A 14,410-nucleotide genomic window follows, 5' to 3' on the forward strand; every position below is an offset into this window, starting at 1 on the left:
CCCCCGCGGCTGCCGCCGGCCCCTTCCGCCACCGCGACCCGCGGGGAGGCCGGGCACGCCGCTGTCCGCCCCGCGCGGGACAGAGGCCGCCTGGGCGACAGCCCGCGGCCCCCCGCCCGGGCACCGATAACGGGGCCACTTTCCCCCGCTGGGACGCCCTGTCAGCCCGACCGTCCCCACCGCCCGAAGAGCTGGCGCCGTCATGAGGCAGACACTTCGCGGATCGACCCTTTTGGGCGCCCCTCAGTCCCTCCCCCCACCTCCGCCCAAGTTCTGACCCTGGGCAGACAGGTATTCCTGCCCCAGTGTTGGGGGTCCTCAGGGGGTGACCAGGCCTGTTGGTCAGGGTGGAAACTGTCTCTCTGCAGGGGCTCTTCCTGCCAACCTGGGGGGGGGGGGAAGGCTCAATGTGACCCGAGGGAGGACAGAGGAGCGTCTGCTGGACAGATGGCCTCCTGGCCTTGGATCAGCGTGTGTGAAGGGGAGGGGTCCGTAGGACCTTAGATATGCCTGCTTTTGAGAACCCCAGGCTTGTTGGAGCTGCTCAGGGATTTTTTTTACTTTTTTACTTTTTTTTTTTTTTTAGTAGGCCAGAGGTGGCATTAAACGTCCTGAATTGGAATAAACGCACAAGCCCATCCAGGGAAGCATGTCTGGCACCCAGGACTTGCCTAGAATAGGACTGGCAGTAGGAGAATGGGACTTGGGGCAAGATGGTGTTCATGTAGGGCCTGTACGGTGCATCTGTTGGCATGTACAGTATAGCTGAGCATACAGGATGTGGACAGACAGATGCCTGGGCCGGTGGGTGCTTGGTGGGATTTCAGGGGTCTGTTTCCTGAAACTCACAGGTACATCACACAGTGAAAGAGAGGAGGAAGTGTGTTGATTGCACACGTTTTTTGACCCTTTCCCACAGGTCAGGGCTTTGATTCATTCAGTAAATTTTTACTGAGCACGTATTATGTGCCAGGCACTGGCCTAGGTGTTGGGAATACTGTGATAAACCAGAAAGACATGTTTTAGCTTGAGCTCATAGCCTAGCGGGAAGGCACAATAATAAACAAATAATCTTGAAATGTCATGCAATAACAAATACTTATCAGTAAATATGTGCCAGGCATTGTTTTAGATGCAAGCAAAAATAACTGCCCTTGTGGAACTTTAATTTTCGTAAGGGGGAAAGATAGACAGCAAAGTAAAATGTGTAATAAAAAATATAGTCTGTTAAAAAGTGCTAAATGCCAGAGAAAAAGAAAATAAGGAAGGAGGGCATGAGATATTTGGTGGGGGTTGCATTTACATTTGAGTGGCCTGGGAAGGCCTCCTAAGAAGGTGTCTTTTGAATAAAACTTTTAAGGAAGGGTTTAACTCATCGTTTCAAATTGTGAAGAGTGCAAGAAAAGAAAGATGAAGAGATGGTGAGAAAGAGTCATGGGCCTTGATTTGGGTTGGGGGCTCAGGGAAGGAAGTGACGTTTAGGCTGAGACCTGAAGGAGGCTTAAGAGTTAACCATGTGTGGAGCAGCACAGAGCTTGGCAAGTCGGAGGAAGTGAAAGAGGCCTGTGTGGCTGGAGGGGGAAAGGGAGAGGGGAGATAAGTTTGTGGAGAGGTGGGTCCAATCACAGGGGACCTTGGGGACTGAATGCCTTCACTGGATTGTATCCCCAGTATTAGGAACCTTTGAAGGTTTTTAAGTATGTGACACAATGACATTTACATTTTAAAAAGTCTCTGGCCTTTGTGTGGGAACTAGATAAGCAGGTAAGTAAAGCAAGGCTTTCAGTGTTGAGTGGCCTAACTCCTTGGAAAAGCCTCAAGCAGTCTGGGGGAGATCCTTTTCCTCAATGAGTCTATTTTGCCCAGCTTTTAGGAAAGGAAGGGAAAGTGAATTAGCATTTATGGAGTGCATGCTAGGTGGGGCCATCAATTTAGAACCTTTTGCATACATTATCATATTTGATCTAGTTCTCTTTGCACCCTAAGAGAAAGGGGTTGCCCTGCCCCTTGACAGATACAAGCCCAGAGGGGACAGAAAACAAGCCCAGAGGGGATAGACTACTTATCTAAAGCCACCTTTGTAACACAATCTGCATTCAAACCCAGGTCTGCCTGATTCATGAGCCCAGTGACTCTGGTGCTCGACTGCTGGAGTTTGCATCTTGCTTCTACCACTTGCTAACGAAATGATCTTGAGTTATTTAACTTCTCTTGTGCCTCAGTTTCCTGTTTGGAAAAACCTCAAGTTTTTCCTAGATTACCTGAAGATAAAAAGGACCTATCTCATAAGGTGGTTGTGAGGATCAAATTAACTAAGCCATGTAAATATTGTAGCACTTAGTTCAAATGTTAGTTGCTATTATTATTTAAAAATTTTAAACGTCCCTGCTGTCTTTCAGCACATTGTGGTCATTTTGGATGAGGTTAAATATAGAGATAATTTAATTCTTAAATTTTGTGAGATGCTTGTTCCCTCCCTTTTCCTCTAAATAACTTAATGCCCTGTTCCATGTGATCAATCATTCAACATTGATCTCCCATTTCGTACTTGACCCTGTGCTATAGGACTTATGAATACAAAGTGACCTCCTTCCCTGAAGAAGCTCAGGGTATTCAGGGGAGGTCAGACAGTTAAAAGGATGAGAGCTAGGATGTACTTAAAAAGTTCTCTAAATGCACCCATAGTTAGAGACCCATCATGAGCAGTAAAAGCTAAAGGCCTCAAGGAGGAGGTAACTTTTGAACTGGCCTTTGGAGGCAGAAGGGGGATTTTCAGGCAAGATCGGGCCAAAAGTTCTAGGTAGAGAGAATTATGTATGGAAACATGGAGTCATGAGAGGCTTGATTTGTTCAGGGGTGATGCAGGAAAGCTGAGCTGGAGCTGTTAAAGGCAGGTCAGGAAGTTTGGAGTTTATTCTGTAAAGCACAGGGCGCTATTAGGTGGCATTTGATACATCACGTACACACAGTGATAGGTGTTGCAGTTAGAGAGGGTAGAAACAGATATCATCCTGGAGGTGGCTTTATTTTGGCGGGATCACTATGCGTCAGGATTTGGTTTTTAGTTTTGTAGCTCCAAAATTCAGTTTCTAGGGCACTCAGCTGATTGGGTCCAGGGAGACTGACTTTCCAATCAAACTTGGAAGAGACTGATGCATAAACTCAGGGTATTAACTGGCCATGAGAAATGAAACTGCAGAATGACAGATGTTTCTGTCCTCTGGCCATTGCCTTCCCACCCCCACCCACTTCTGGCTCGGACTGGGACATGCTCCTCAATTCCTGTTTGTTTTTCTCAGGCTCCATAAAAACTAACCCTTTTTGTTAACATAATTTTTCCTCAAGTGCTGTACACTGTTGTCAACAGTGGTTATTAATTGATGGAACAAATGATTCTGTATCGGTTGGTTGGGCTCCTGTGTTTGTGTAACTTAAGGAAGATGAGGAATAACTTTTTTTAGAAATGTACTATTGGAAAAGGGGATTCCCTCAAACTGGGTTCCTGGAGGAGGTTTGCAGATTGTAAGTGGTGGGTAATTTTGTGGCTCGAAGTGGTTGTGGACAGATGCACTGGACGTTGTTCTGGGAGCAGAGGTCTGTGAACTTTTGGAGAGGGTGGGGGACTTGGGCTGTATTTGAAGGCGAGGCTGATTTAAAAAATCTTTATCTTCCCTGCACATTGGAGACAGAAAAGAAAGTAGTAATTCCTGCCCTCCACTCACGGCCTGGTCACGTACGGCAAGCTTTCCTATTGGATTGCAATCTTCATGAGGTTTGCGCTTCCTCTTACATTCTTTTTGCTTCTGCATTGCTGGAAAGTGTAGTGGACCCTCTAGAGTTCTGAATCTGTATTTTTTTTTACAGTAAAAAATTAAATCAAGTAGACCAACCTAGATTGTGGGTTAATTTTCTTTTAAAACAATATAATCAACTACCCACGAATGTACATGGCAGGACATTTAGGCATTACAGAGAAGTATACAAAGGCAGTAAGACTAACTGGTAAATCCTACAACCTGCAGCTACTGTCACCATTTTAATATTCGGTGTTTGTATTAGATCTTTATCTCCAGCTCTATCTTTATATGGAAGTTTGTTTTAACTTTTGCTCCTCCTACAAGAATGGGAACATCCTGAAGAGGGGAGAGTTCTGGGTGCTGATGTCTGAGCTGGAGCTACTGCATGCCCCCCGTATCTGTGCGTTCCCATTTGTGGGCACCTGGGCCAGTGCCCTCCCCTTCATGCTCTGGGAGTATAGGCTGTGATATCCATTAGCTAATTACTTTTTGAGAAGTGTTTCCAGGGGATCAGGATGTTACTTCATCCAAACATTCGCTTTTATTTGACAGCAGGAAGTGTGGATGTGTGTTGAAATGACATAGCTGATTCTTTTTATGACTCAAAGAAAAGTTAATGAACACCTTTCAAGTTTGGTGTCACCACGGAAGTCATTTCTCAAACCTGTTAGCACCACGGGCTGCCCTTGTTCACTGTGTGACTCTCAGTAAATCCTTTGCCTTCTCCATTTCAGATTCTGAAGGTGTTGTATCAAGAGGTAATGGTGGCCTTCTTCTCTCATTAACACGCTACAGGAGTTGAAAGGATGTTGGAGTCTATATATGTGATTGACTGTGGGAAGACGGCCACAATGTTGAGTGAAAAAAAAGTAGCATGTCTGCTGAACAGATGAACTCTTGGCCTCTAATCAGTATGTGTGTGGGGCAGGAGGTCGGTATGACTTGATCATTTCCGCCTGTGAGAGCTTCAGAATTACTGGATCCACCTGAAAATTTTTTAAGTAGTCCAGAGGTGGCAGTAAGGTTCTTTTGCAAAAATAAATCCACAGACCTACACCCCAGGTTTAACTCAGAATAGCTTACATCCTCTGCAGAACAGAGTGTGCTGTAAGATTCCTCACCTCTGAGTAGCTCGATTGTGGTGGTTTCTGCTTGTTTCTTTATATTTTTTCCTATCATATGAATTTTCTACAGGCTTATAGAAAACATCTTTACAAAAACAAACAGAAATAAATATAATCAGTATGTCTATTTTCATTTTGGAGACAAACATTGAAATTCCCTAAAACAAAAACTCAAACTGCTAAGAGCTCTGTCCCTGTAGAAGATGTGTGCTGTTGGAGCTGGCCACCCATCCTTGGTCACATCTCAAAGAAGTTGCCTTTGTTAGATGTGCAGTAGATGCAGCTCTTCCAGACAGGTGAATCAGGCTAGGATTTCTGACTGCGGTAGACTCTGAGTCCAGAGAGCAGGGCTGCTCTCATCTGGGTGGGAGGAGCTGGTGAGTAGTCTGACTTGGCGTCTAGCTTCATTTTTTGGGTGTTTTCTTTAAGAGTGCTTTTATAAAAGAGTGCTTAAAGAAATCCTTTTGGGGGTGGCCCGGGGCCTTGTCCCGTGGACCACAGGCTTAGTCTCCTGAACATGGACAGGAGGATGCTAGAGGCCTTGGCGTTACAATCTGGGGATCATGGTACTCCAGAGAGAAGGGCTCCTGTTTGTGAGCTCGTGTGCATTCCTGGGGTTTCCCCTCTTTGGGGACTCAGTCTGTCCTAGGGGTGAGGGGGACATAGGAGCATGCTACCTGTACTGCTGTGGGCCAGTGGCTTTGGTCTGGCTCTGCTTTTCTCCCCAGATCTGCCGTTGACAGCATTCTACTCCTTTCTACCAATTCAGTTCCTGAAGTTGAAGTTGTTCCTTTAGGCCGAAGGGCAGAGTGAGACCAAAGGGAAGGGGCTGGAATGGAAGATAGGTGTCCACTGTCACTGCAAGCCTCTGGGGGTTCTTCCACGGCCTGCAGACACATCTGACTGAGGCAGAGCTTCGGCGTTTTCAGAGAAGAGAGCCCAGGGGTGGGCAGCAGGCAGCTGTTCAGATTCTTCTGGGGCTTGGCGCAGCCGAGGCTCTGGTGTGTGTGGGCCAGGGCTGCTCTGTGCCATTGGCTTGTTAGACTCTCCAACCTGACCTGAACTGGCTTAGGCTGTAAGAACTGCCTTACTGTCTGATACTTCAGTAAGGCTACATGTCTTCAAGACTTCACAAATACTAGATGTGTGATGAATACGACCTTGGAATGTTTACTTATACTGTATTTAAGATCCTGTGAAGCTTTTTTTTTTTTTTTTTTTTTTTTGGCAAAGGGACTGTCACTGATCAATAATCCACATAATCCGGTTGCTTAGGAAAAGATCCACCCTTGGTGCTCCCCAGAGCTGCCTGCTCCAAGAGCATAAAAGAATCATGTGAGATGAACTTTGCCCCCAGGGGTTCCCCCACTGAAAGCAATTAGAGAAGGCTTTGCTTCCAGACCAGAAGTGTCGTAAGGGGGCCTTTCTTTCTGAGGGTGGTGGTTACTTTCACACAGGTCACCCCTTGAGATGGCTGGGGTTACCTCTGGGGAACATTCTCTGGTACCCAAAATGGATTGAATGGCCACTTGGGAGGAGGGAGGTGGTGGCAAGGATGTCATCTCATCTTTCGTTGCTTCACTGTCTCCCTTTGACACTGCTTTTCTAAGTACCTGAACCCTTTAGGAGAAGGTAGCCACCTGTCCACAAAATATGAACCCCAGTGCCTGTCATGCCGCCATTATAGCTCCATTCCTCTGAGTCAAGGCTTTTGCATTTCCACTTGGAGTCCACTTTTAAAATATTTACACCCCTGGGAGGGGTAAGATTCTTAGCAGTTCATCACCAAACAGTAGCTTTAATTACCAGGAATTAATTAAGTCAACTGAGAGAAAGACAGGGACCCAGGCAGGCACTTGGGGGTAAGTGTGTCCAAAGGGAACACACTCATGCAGGGAGGGCAGGAGAGAAGGGACACAGCGAAGGAAACTCCCATCATGTCAGGCAGGTGCTGCTGAGCCCGCCCCATTGCTGATTCTGGGCACCGTGGTTGTGCTGCTGTTGGGGGTATAAAATACAGCACAGCTGAGCACTGGTCAGGGGGCTTTGAGGCGGTGGTGAGGGAATTTGGGCCGAGTCTTAAAGGATTGGGACGATTGTTTTTTCCTTCATTGAAAAAATAATATATGCTCAGTTTAGAAATTTGGGGAACATTCAAGAAGAAAACAAATCCCTCATAATTTTATACCCATTGATAGACAGCTGAAACATATAGGCAGAGGGGAGTGGTGTAGGCCGAGATTACGGAGGTTCTCAAAAGCCGTGCCCGAGGGTTGGAGCTGACGGGGGAGTCTGTAGGAAACTTTTAGGATCGTGATAGGAGTGTATGACCTGATGAAAGGGGCGTTTGGGGAAGATTAGTTTTTCGGAAGACTGACGGGAGAGGTAAAAGGTAACAAGGACAGGGATGGAGCCATGGAGTGGGACAGATGACACCAGCGAGACTTGGTTGTGGCAGGATGCTCCCCAACTGCTGTGTGGCTGCCTTGGCAAAGGTGTCCAGTCTCCCCACCTGGTAGAGAGTTTAAAGTTTTGTCAGTGGCTTCCAATGAGTTTTGGAAGCAGGTGGGGTGTGAGTAGGAGAAAGGGTGGGAAGGGTTTCCCTCAGGTTCATGGGTCTGGTGGCGAGTGTGCAGTCAGATCCCGCACTGGGCCTGCGTCTCTTGGTCTGTAACCCAAGCTAGGAGCCTGTCTGTTTTTCCTGGTCTGTCTGAGAGTAGCTGTCAGCGCTCCCTGGCTTTGCTTCTGAACCTGCACACATACCAGGATGGCATCCGAAATCCATGTGTTTGATCACCTTCTTTCACCCTCATTTTCTGTCTCCAAAATTTTATCTATTTCTCAGATCACATTGTCTTTGACTCACAAACTCATTTGGATTGGATTAATTGACGAAATATTCCTAAATGGTTCCTGTTTCATTAGGCTTCTAGCCTGTTTTTAAAAAGGCTTTTTGGTGAGATGAGATTAGTGGAGAAGTGATTTTGGTATAATCAGCTTCTTCATGATCTTTTGCTACAAATTATGTTTTGAGGTGGGTGTTTCTGATGTACTCATTTCTAGAATAAATATTTGAGTGCCTGCTATGTGCAGGCACTACTCTAGGCATTGGGAATATAACAGGGAACAAAATAAACAAAAATCTTACCTTTATGGAGCCCCTAGTGTGTGTGGGCTTATAGACAATAAACAAGTAAAACATAAAGTATGAGAGACGGTAAGAAGTATTATGGAGAAAACAAAGCAGGGATGGAGGACAGGGAAGTTTGGTGGGGAGGGAAGTCAGAGAAGTCTCCCTGATAAAAAGGCATTTGAGCAGAGATCTGAGGGAGGTGAGAGAGAGGGGGAGCCATCAAAGTGAAGAGAAAAGCAAGAGGAGTTGAAGGAACAGCAAGGAAGTCCTTGCAGCCGGGGCCGGAGTGAAGAAGGGGAAGCCAGGAGAGGAGGCTGGGGCGATCCCACTGGGTTTGTCAGTCCTGGTGGGGACCGAGTGAGATGGGGGCCCAGCGGGCTGTGCAGAACACAGTGGGCTCCACCTCCTTGGGGGAGGATCACTCTGGCTGCTGGTGATTGGCAGCAGGGAGGCTTGTGCAGCAGCTCTCAGCTATGAGTGGGCATCAGAGTCTGAGTCATCATCTGGGAGCCTTTCCCAGGCCAGCTGCTTGGCCACCCAGGATTCCAGGGTCAGCTGGAACACAGGTGTGAGTGCTGGGACTCACTTAATGTCCTGTTCTCTAACCGCTGGGTAACTGTCACAGCTTCAGATTCCTGGGGCCCACTCCATTCCCGAGTCAGTCTCCAGATGGGCCCACATGTCTGCATTGTTTTAACTCTTTAGGTGATTTTTGAGGCCAGTGGTCCCTAATTTGAAGACAGTGGTTTTTCAACTCTAGACATCAGTCACCTGGGTGTTTTTATAACATGCCTGACCCCCACCCCTAAAGATTCGATTTAATCGGTCCGAGGTGGGGTGAGGCATTAGTATTGCTCCCGAGATGTTTCTGATGTTCATCCAGACCTGGACTCACTAGCCTGAAGGTTAAAGAAGCCTTCTTATGCCTGGTATTTGAGGGAGGGATTTGAATGGGTAACTGTGAGGAGGAGCCGGCAGCCCCTCTGGGAAGGCCGAGGCAGGGCCCGTCCCCTTGCCAGGAATAACAGGAGACTTTCACGGCAATGAAAACTCTTTTCAGCTTATGTATTTTATCTCCTTTGATTACCTCACCTCTCTGGGCTTCCACTTCCTTGCTGTAGAGTCAGTGACTTAAATTTAATGGTTTTCTAGGGTCTCTTTGGCTCTGACAGTGCTTAATCTTTCTGGTGTTGGAAGAACCTCTAATCTAGAACAACTAGGATACTGTTTCCTAATCTTGCTCTTTTGTCATAATCATGGCAAGAGCTATAGTGACTGTCTTGGTACCAAATTGAAGGGAAATGTGTGCCGCATACAGTGGAACCTTGGGAAGATGAGGGTGTTGGGAAACGTGAAATGTGAAATCTGACCTCCCAGTTCAGAGTCCTGAGTGGAAGGGCCACTTGGTCCTTGGAGGTAGGCAGGAGCCTGAGCACTGCCACCCACTGGCAAGTTCCTTGTGAAGTGGGAACAGTGTTCTGTAAACTGTAAAGCTCTTATAAATCCGAGCGTGCATATGTGGTGGGGTGACCTGGCAGAAGCAGCCGGCCTGGGTCAGTGAAGCCTGGTGCTCAGATGTGCCAGCCCCTCTCTGTAGCCAAACTGTGTTCCTGGGTCCGAGAGATGGCCTGAATAACCCGGAAGAACCCAGTGGCCATAAAAACCAGGGTTAACCTGGAAGAAATCGCCAGGCCTGCTCATCAGAGAGGCCCGGAACTACCTTGGGACATCAGACCTGAGACCCCCAGCCCCGACCCCAGGCTCTGACTTTTGTCCTCCTTTGGACAACATGGTGTCTGTTTGTTAGTTTATATTTTGTCATTTGATTTTTTTTTTTTTTTTAGCTGAACCATCCTTGCCACCTTCTTGGCAGCTCAGTGGCAGCTCAGCTTGGGTCAGGAATCAAACCGGCGACCCTGTTGCTCAGAACTCTCACTCTTGAGCGAGCTCTTAACCAACTGAGCCACTTGGCCGGCCCTGTTAGTTTATATATTTTGTTTGTTTGTTTGTTTGTTTGTTTGTTTGTTTTTAAAGATTTTTATTGGGGAATTGGGGGGATGGGAACAGTGCTGGAGAATTGGGGGAAGGGGAACAGACAAGTTGCTGTCCTTTTGTTCTTCAGTCTAGTTGTGGACGTTGCTTCACTGGCCCAAGTTGGCACCATCATTGCACTCTTCCCAGGTGAGGCAGATCAGTCGCCGGCTTCTGGACGGCCGTTCACTGCGGCTGCTGGCCGCTCACGCTGGCTGCTGGCTACACACAGTAGCCCATGGCAACCCACTGCCACAGGGACTGCAGCCTATGCCCTCGCCAGCGACTCACGGCAGCCCAGCTCCAGGTTGAGCTGTTGTTCAGCATCTTAGCTGTGGAGGGCAGTGTCACTGGCCCTCATATGTGGGATCCGAACCGGGGCCCTCTGGCATCCAAAGCCAATTCTTAACCATCGCGCCACTCGGCCGGCCCTGTTAGTTTATATTTTGAAATGTGAAGGTCCAAATAAGAAAAAGAAAATTTTCTGGGAAAAAATTTTTTCTCTATTTCCGTTCTGTAGAATTGGGATAATGAGTTTCACTCCCTTCTAGATTTTTCCATTAATATTGTCTATAGCCCTCCTTAGAATCCAAACTAAACTCTAGTCTGTCAAAGTGAAAACAAAAATGAATGAAGTGAGGGAATGCAGGGTTAGAGTGAGAGTGGGCCGAGTTAGAAATGAGGCTTTTTTATTCTGTCATTTGTGGGTACATATAGCTGATGGGCCGTTAACCAATGTTCCCTCACTGGGCCCTAAAATCGGAACCTCGGGGCTTGTGGCCAAGCTCTGATTCTGACGGTCAGGTACAGTTGAAAGCCACCTGGTTTTCAAAATGGGCTCTGCCAGCTTTTCCCTCGTCTTCTCTTGTTTTCCTTCCCTGCCTCTTCCCACCTGTGACTTTCTCCTGCTCCCCTGCCCCTGTGTCCACTCCTTGACCCAGTGCTTCCTCTGCTTCCGCAGGTCTCTGAGCTGTGCGGAGAGGTCTTTGGCCCTCACTTACTTGTCCCTGTCCCCTGTGCATGCTGCCAGGCAGCCCAACGTTTAGGGGTTCAGCAGACCGCTGGGAATTCTGAGAAATGATGAAGCAGAGCTTGCTGGCCGCTGAAGTTGGAGGCATAATGCTCAACAAACACGCCTGTGCTCTGTTTAAGGCAGTGTTGGAAGAGCTTTAGAAATATCAACTCATTTAATCCCCGTAACACCCATTTTACATGTGGGGACACAAAGCAGTAGAACTGGAACTGGAATTGAGGTTGAGTCTGCACTCTGAACTGCCACACTCTGATGCGGGAGGAAGGGAGTTCTGGGCTGCGACAGGTTTTGTCTTAGACTGTATTTGAGGCCTGCATTGAATTTATGTTGGAGATTTTTCTCAGGGTCTGACTTGCACTATTATTATTGTTATTGTTATTATTAACTTACTTGAGCATTTACCTTCAGGTCTATTAAAAAACACTTTTTTTTCTTTCCTTAGGTGGTATTTGGACACTAGACCATGTGCCTAGTTGGAAGTTGGTCCTTTCTCCACTGCTCTGAACCCCTAGCAACACTCACCACGCCCTTGTTTTGAGACTCTCACTGAGGTATGATGCAGGCTGACCTGAGCTCACCTTGGAGAGCTGAGAGTTTGGATGCAAGTTATTTTGTTGTTGTTGTTCCTTGTTAGTTATTATCTTTTTAAATTGTGGTAAAATATACACAACAAAATGGACAATTTTAACAATTTTTAAGTGACATTAAGTACATTCACATTGTTGTGAAATCATCACCACTATCCATCTCCATAACATTTTCATCTTCCCCAACATAAACCCTTTGTCCATTAAACACTAAACCCGCATTCCCCGCTCCCCCAGCCCCTGGCAACCACCATTCTACTTCTTGTTTCTATGAGTTTGACCATTCTAGGCACCTCATCTAAGAGGAATCACGCAAGATTTGTCCTTTCGTATCTGGCTTATGTCACTTAGCATAATGTCCTCAAGGTCCATCCATGTTGTAGCAGGTGTCAGAACTTTATTTCTTTGTAAGGCTGAAGAATATTCCATTGTATGTTTATAGCACATCGTGTTCATTACCCATTCATCTGTCGATGGACAGATACTTGGGTGGCTTCCACCTTTGGGCCGTTGTGAATAGTGCTTCTATGAACATGGGTGGACAAATACCTCTGAGATCCTGCTTTCAGTTCTCTTGTGTCTATAGTTAGAAGTGAAATTGCTAGCTCATATGGTAATTTTATGTTTAATTTTTCTGAGGAGCCACCATACTGTTTTCCATAGTGTCTGCACCGTTTACAGTCCCACCAGCAATGAACAGGGATTCCAATTTCTCCACATCCTCACCGACACTTGCTATTTTTCTGTTTTGTTTTTTTTTTCTTTTATGGATAATAACAACATTCTAATGGGTATGATCTTGGTGATTATCTAGTTGGACTCACAGAGCCCACTAAACAGGGGTCTGGTGTCTTTTGTGCTGAAACGTACAGATGTAGAGAAAATAATATGATAAACCTCCACGTACTCCTCCCCAAGGTCACAGCAGTTATCGATTTGTGGCCAATCCTGTTCATTTATATACTCCCTCCCTACTCGCTTCCATTTGGCCTGGGTTATTTTGAGGGAAATCTCAGACCACTTCATTTTATCTGTAAACATTTCACCATGTATCTTAAAAACATACTCCATTTTGTCTGATGGGAGAAGGGCACATAGGGATGTTCCTTTGGACACCTCATTCCCTACTACTCCCGTGGGTCACCAGGGACATGTAGAAGGCACACGTGTGGACCCCCAGATGTTGCAGCCATCGCCATTCTCATTTGTTGGTGAAAGGCTGCCTTGGCTGGGGCCCTGTTTTCCTGCTGAAGGCTGCTGCCCGTAGGCCTGACCAGTCATTGTGAAAGAGCCCACCCACGTCACTGCTGAGAGGGGAAGGAGAGAAGAGGGAGGAAGAGGAAGATGAGGACCAGCATGAGAGAGAGGAGGGAGGAGCATGGAGGAAGGGATGGGGGACAGAGAGGCATGGGAAGGAGAAGAGTTGTGTGTGTGTGTGTGTGTGTGTGTGTGTGTGTGTGTGTGTGTGTGTATGTATGTATGAGAAGGACAGAAAAAGAGGAGTGAGGGAATGCCTGGGGGAGAAACTCTTCAGCAGACCCTTGATTCATCAGCTCCTCAACTCCCGTGGTCATCTAAGGCAGTGGTTCTCAACCTGTGGGTCGTGACCCCTTTGGGGGTCGAACGACCCTTTCACAGGGGTCGCCTAAGACCATAGGAAAACAAAAAGATATTTACATTACGATTCATAACAGTAGCAAAATTACAGTTATAGAGTAGCAACGAAAATAATTTTATGGTTGGGGGTCACCACAACATGAGGAACTGTATTAAGGGGTCGCGGCATTAGGAAGGTTGAGAACTGCTGATCTAATGCAACCGCAGAGATACCCCAAGAGTAACAGCTTGTTCCTTGTGTCCCCCCAAACCTTTTGATATTGGTATCTTTGGGCATGGAATTAGCCTGTGGTAGACGAGACTGGAGGCTACTCGGAATCACCAAACACATGATGGGGAACCCAGAGATGGGGAAGGACTGATCCCGTGAGACAGCCACCTTCCCTTTTCCCAGGGTCCTTTGGTCGGGAAGCGGAGGCTTGGCTCCCAGCAGGTCTGAGGCTACTGGCTTCTGGCTTCAATGTGGGAGTCCCCACCACTAAGAGATGATACTTTTACTGAGTTCAGTGGGAGGGGCTCCTCGAGGATGGTGTGTGTATAAGAGGTGTGCTGTCCCCCTTTTCCTCAGTCTCTGGGTTATGCTCCCTTCTAACAAAGTTCAGTGCCCAGTTAGTGCTGAGAGATTTGCCAGTGAGGAAAGCTAAAGGGGACACCGGTCACAGAGTATCGGTCTCGATCTCGGTTCTCAGTTCCGTGTAAAGTGTGTTGCCTAGCTCCTACTTGTAGCATCTTGGTCAGCTGTATAGTCCTGCATAGTTTCAGCCCCCTCCAGTACTGTCCCCATGTCCTCCTTTTTATTTTTTTAAAACTATAACAGCTCTATTGAGATATAATTCACATGACATACAATTCACCCTTTTAAAGTGCACAATTCAATGGTTTTTAGTCTATTCACAGAATTGTATTTCCTTTTCTTAAGACTCAAGACCACCCTGTGCCCTCTTTCTGTGGTTCTCAGAGCTAGCCTTCCCTCTCCACTGGTGTCACACTGATCCCAACCTCAAGACAGATGACCTTATTGTGGGGACATTGGCCAGTAGGTACTTTCCACCAATGAAATATTTAACTTAATCAGCGGGCAGGAGCCC

General features: G+C 47.0%; 1 protein-coding gene across 2 annotated transcripts in view; it reads left to right on the top strand.

Annotated features, from left to right (window-relative positions):
• The window catches only part of ZNF592 (zinc finger protein 592), a 43,579-nt gene that overhangs the window by 2,048 nt on the left and 27,121 nt on the right, over nucleotides 1–14,410 (top strand). The window contains exons 1-2 of one of the 2 annotated variants that reach the window (XM_019640056.1): nucleotides 56–291; nucleotides 11,561–11,669. The gene's annotated coding sequence lies outside the window, so the exon portion shown is untranslated. Of the gene's footprint in view, nucleotides 1–55; nucleotides 292–11,560; nucleotides 11,670–14,410 lie in introns of those variants that run through there. The other variant, XM_019640057.1, reaches the window with a different exon arrangement.

Source organism: Hipposideros armiger, unplaced genomic scaffold, assembly GCF_001890085.2.
Source record: "Hipposideros armiger isolate ML-2016 unplaced genomic scaffold, ASM189008v1 scaffold_48, whole genome shotgun sequence".
Classification (NCBI taxonomy): Eukaryota; Metazoa; Chordata; class Mammalia; order Chiroptera; family Hipposideridae; genus Hipposideros; species Hipposideros armiger.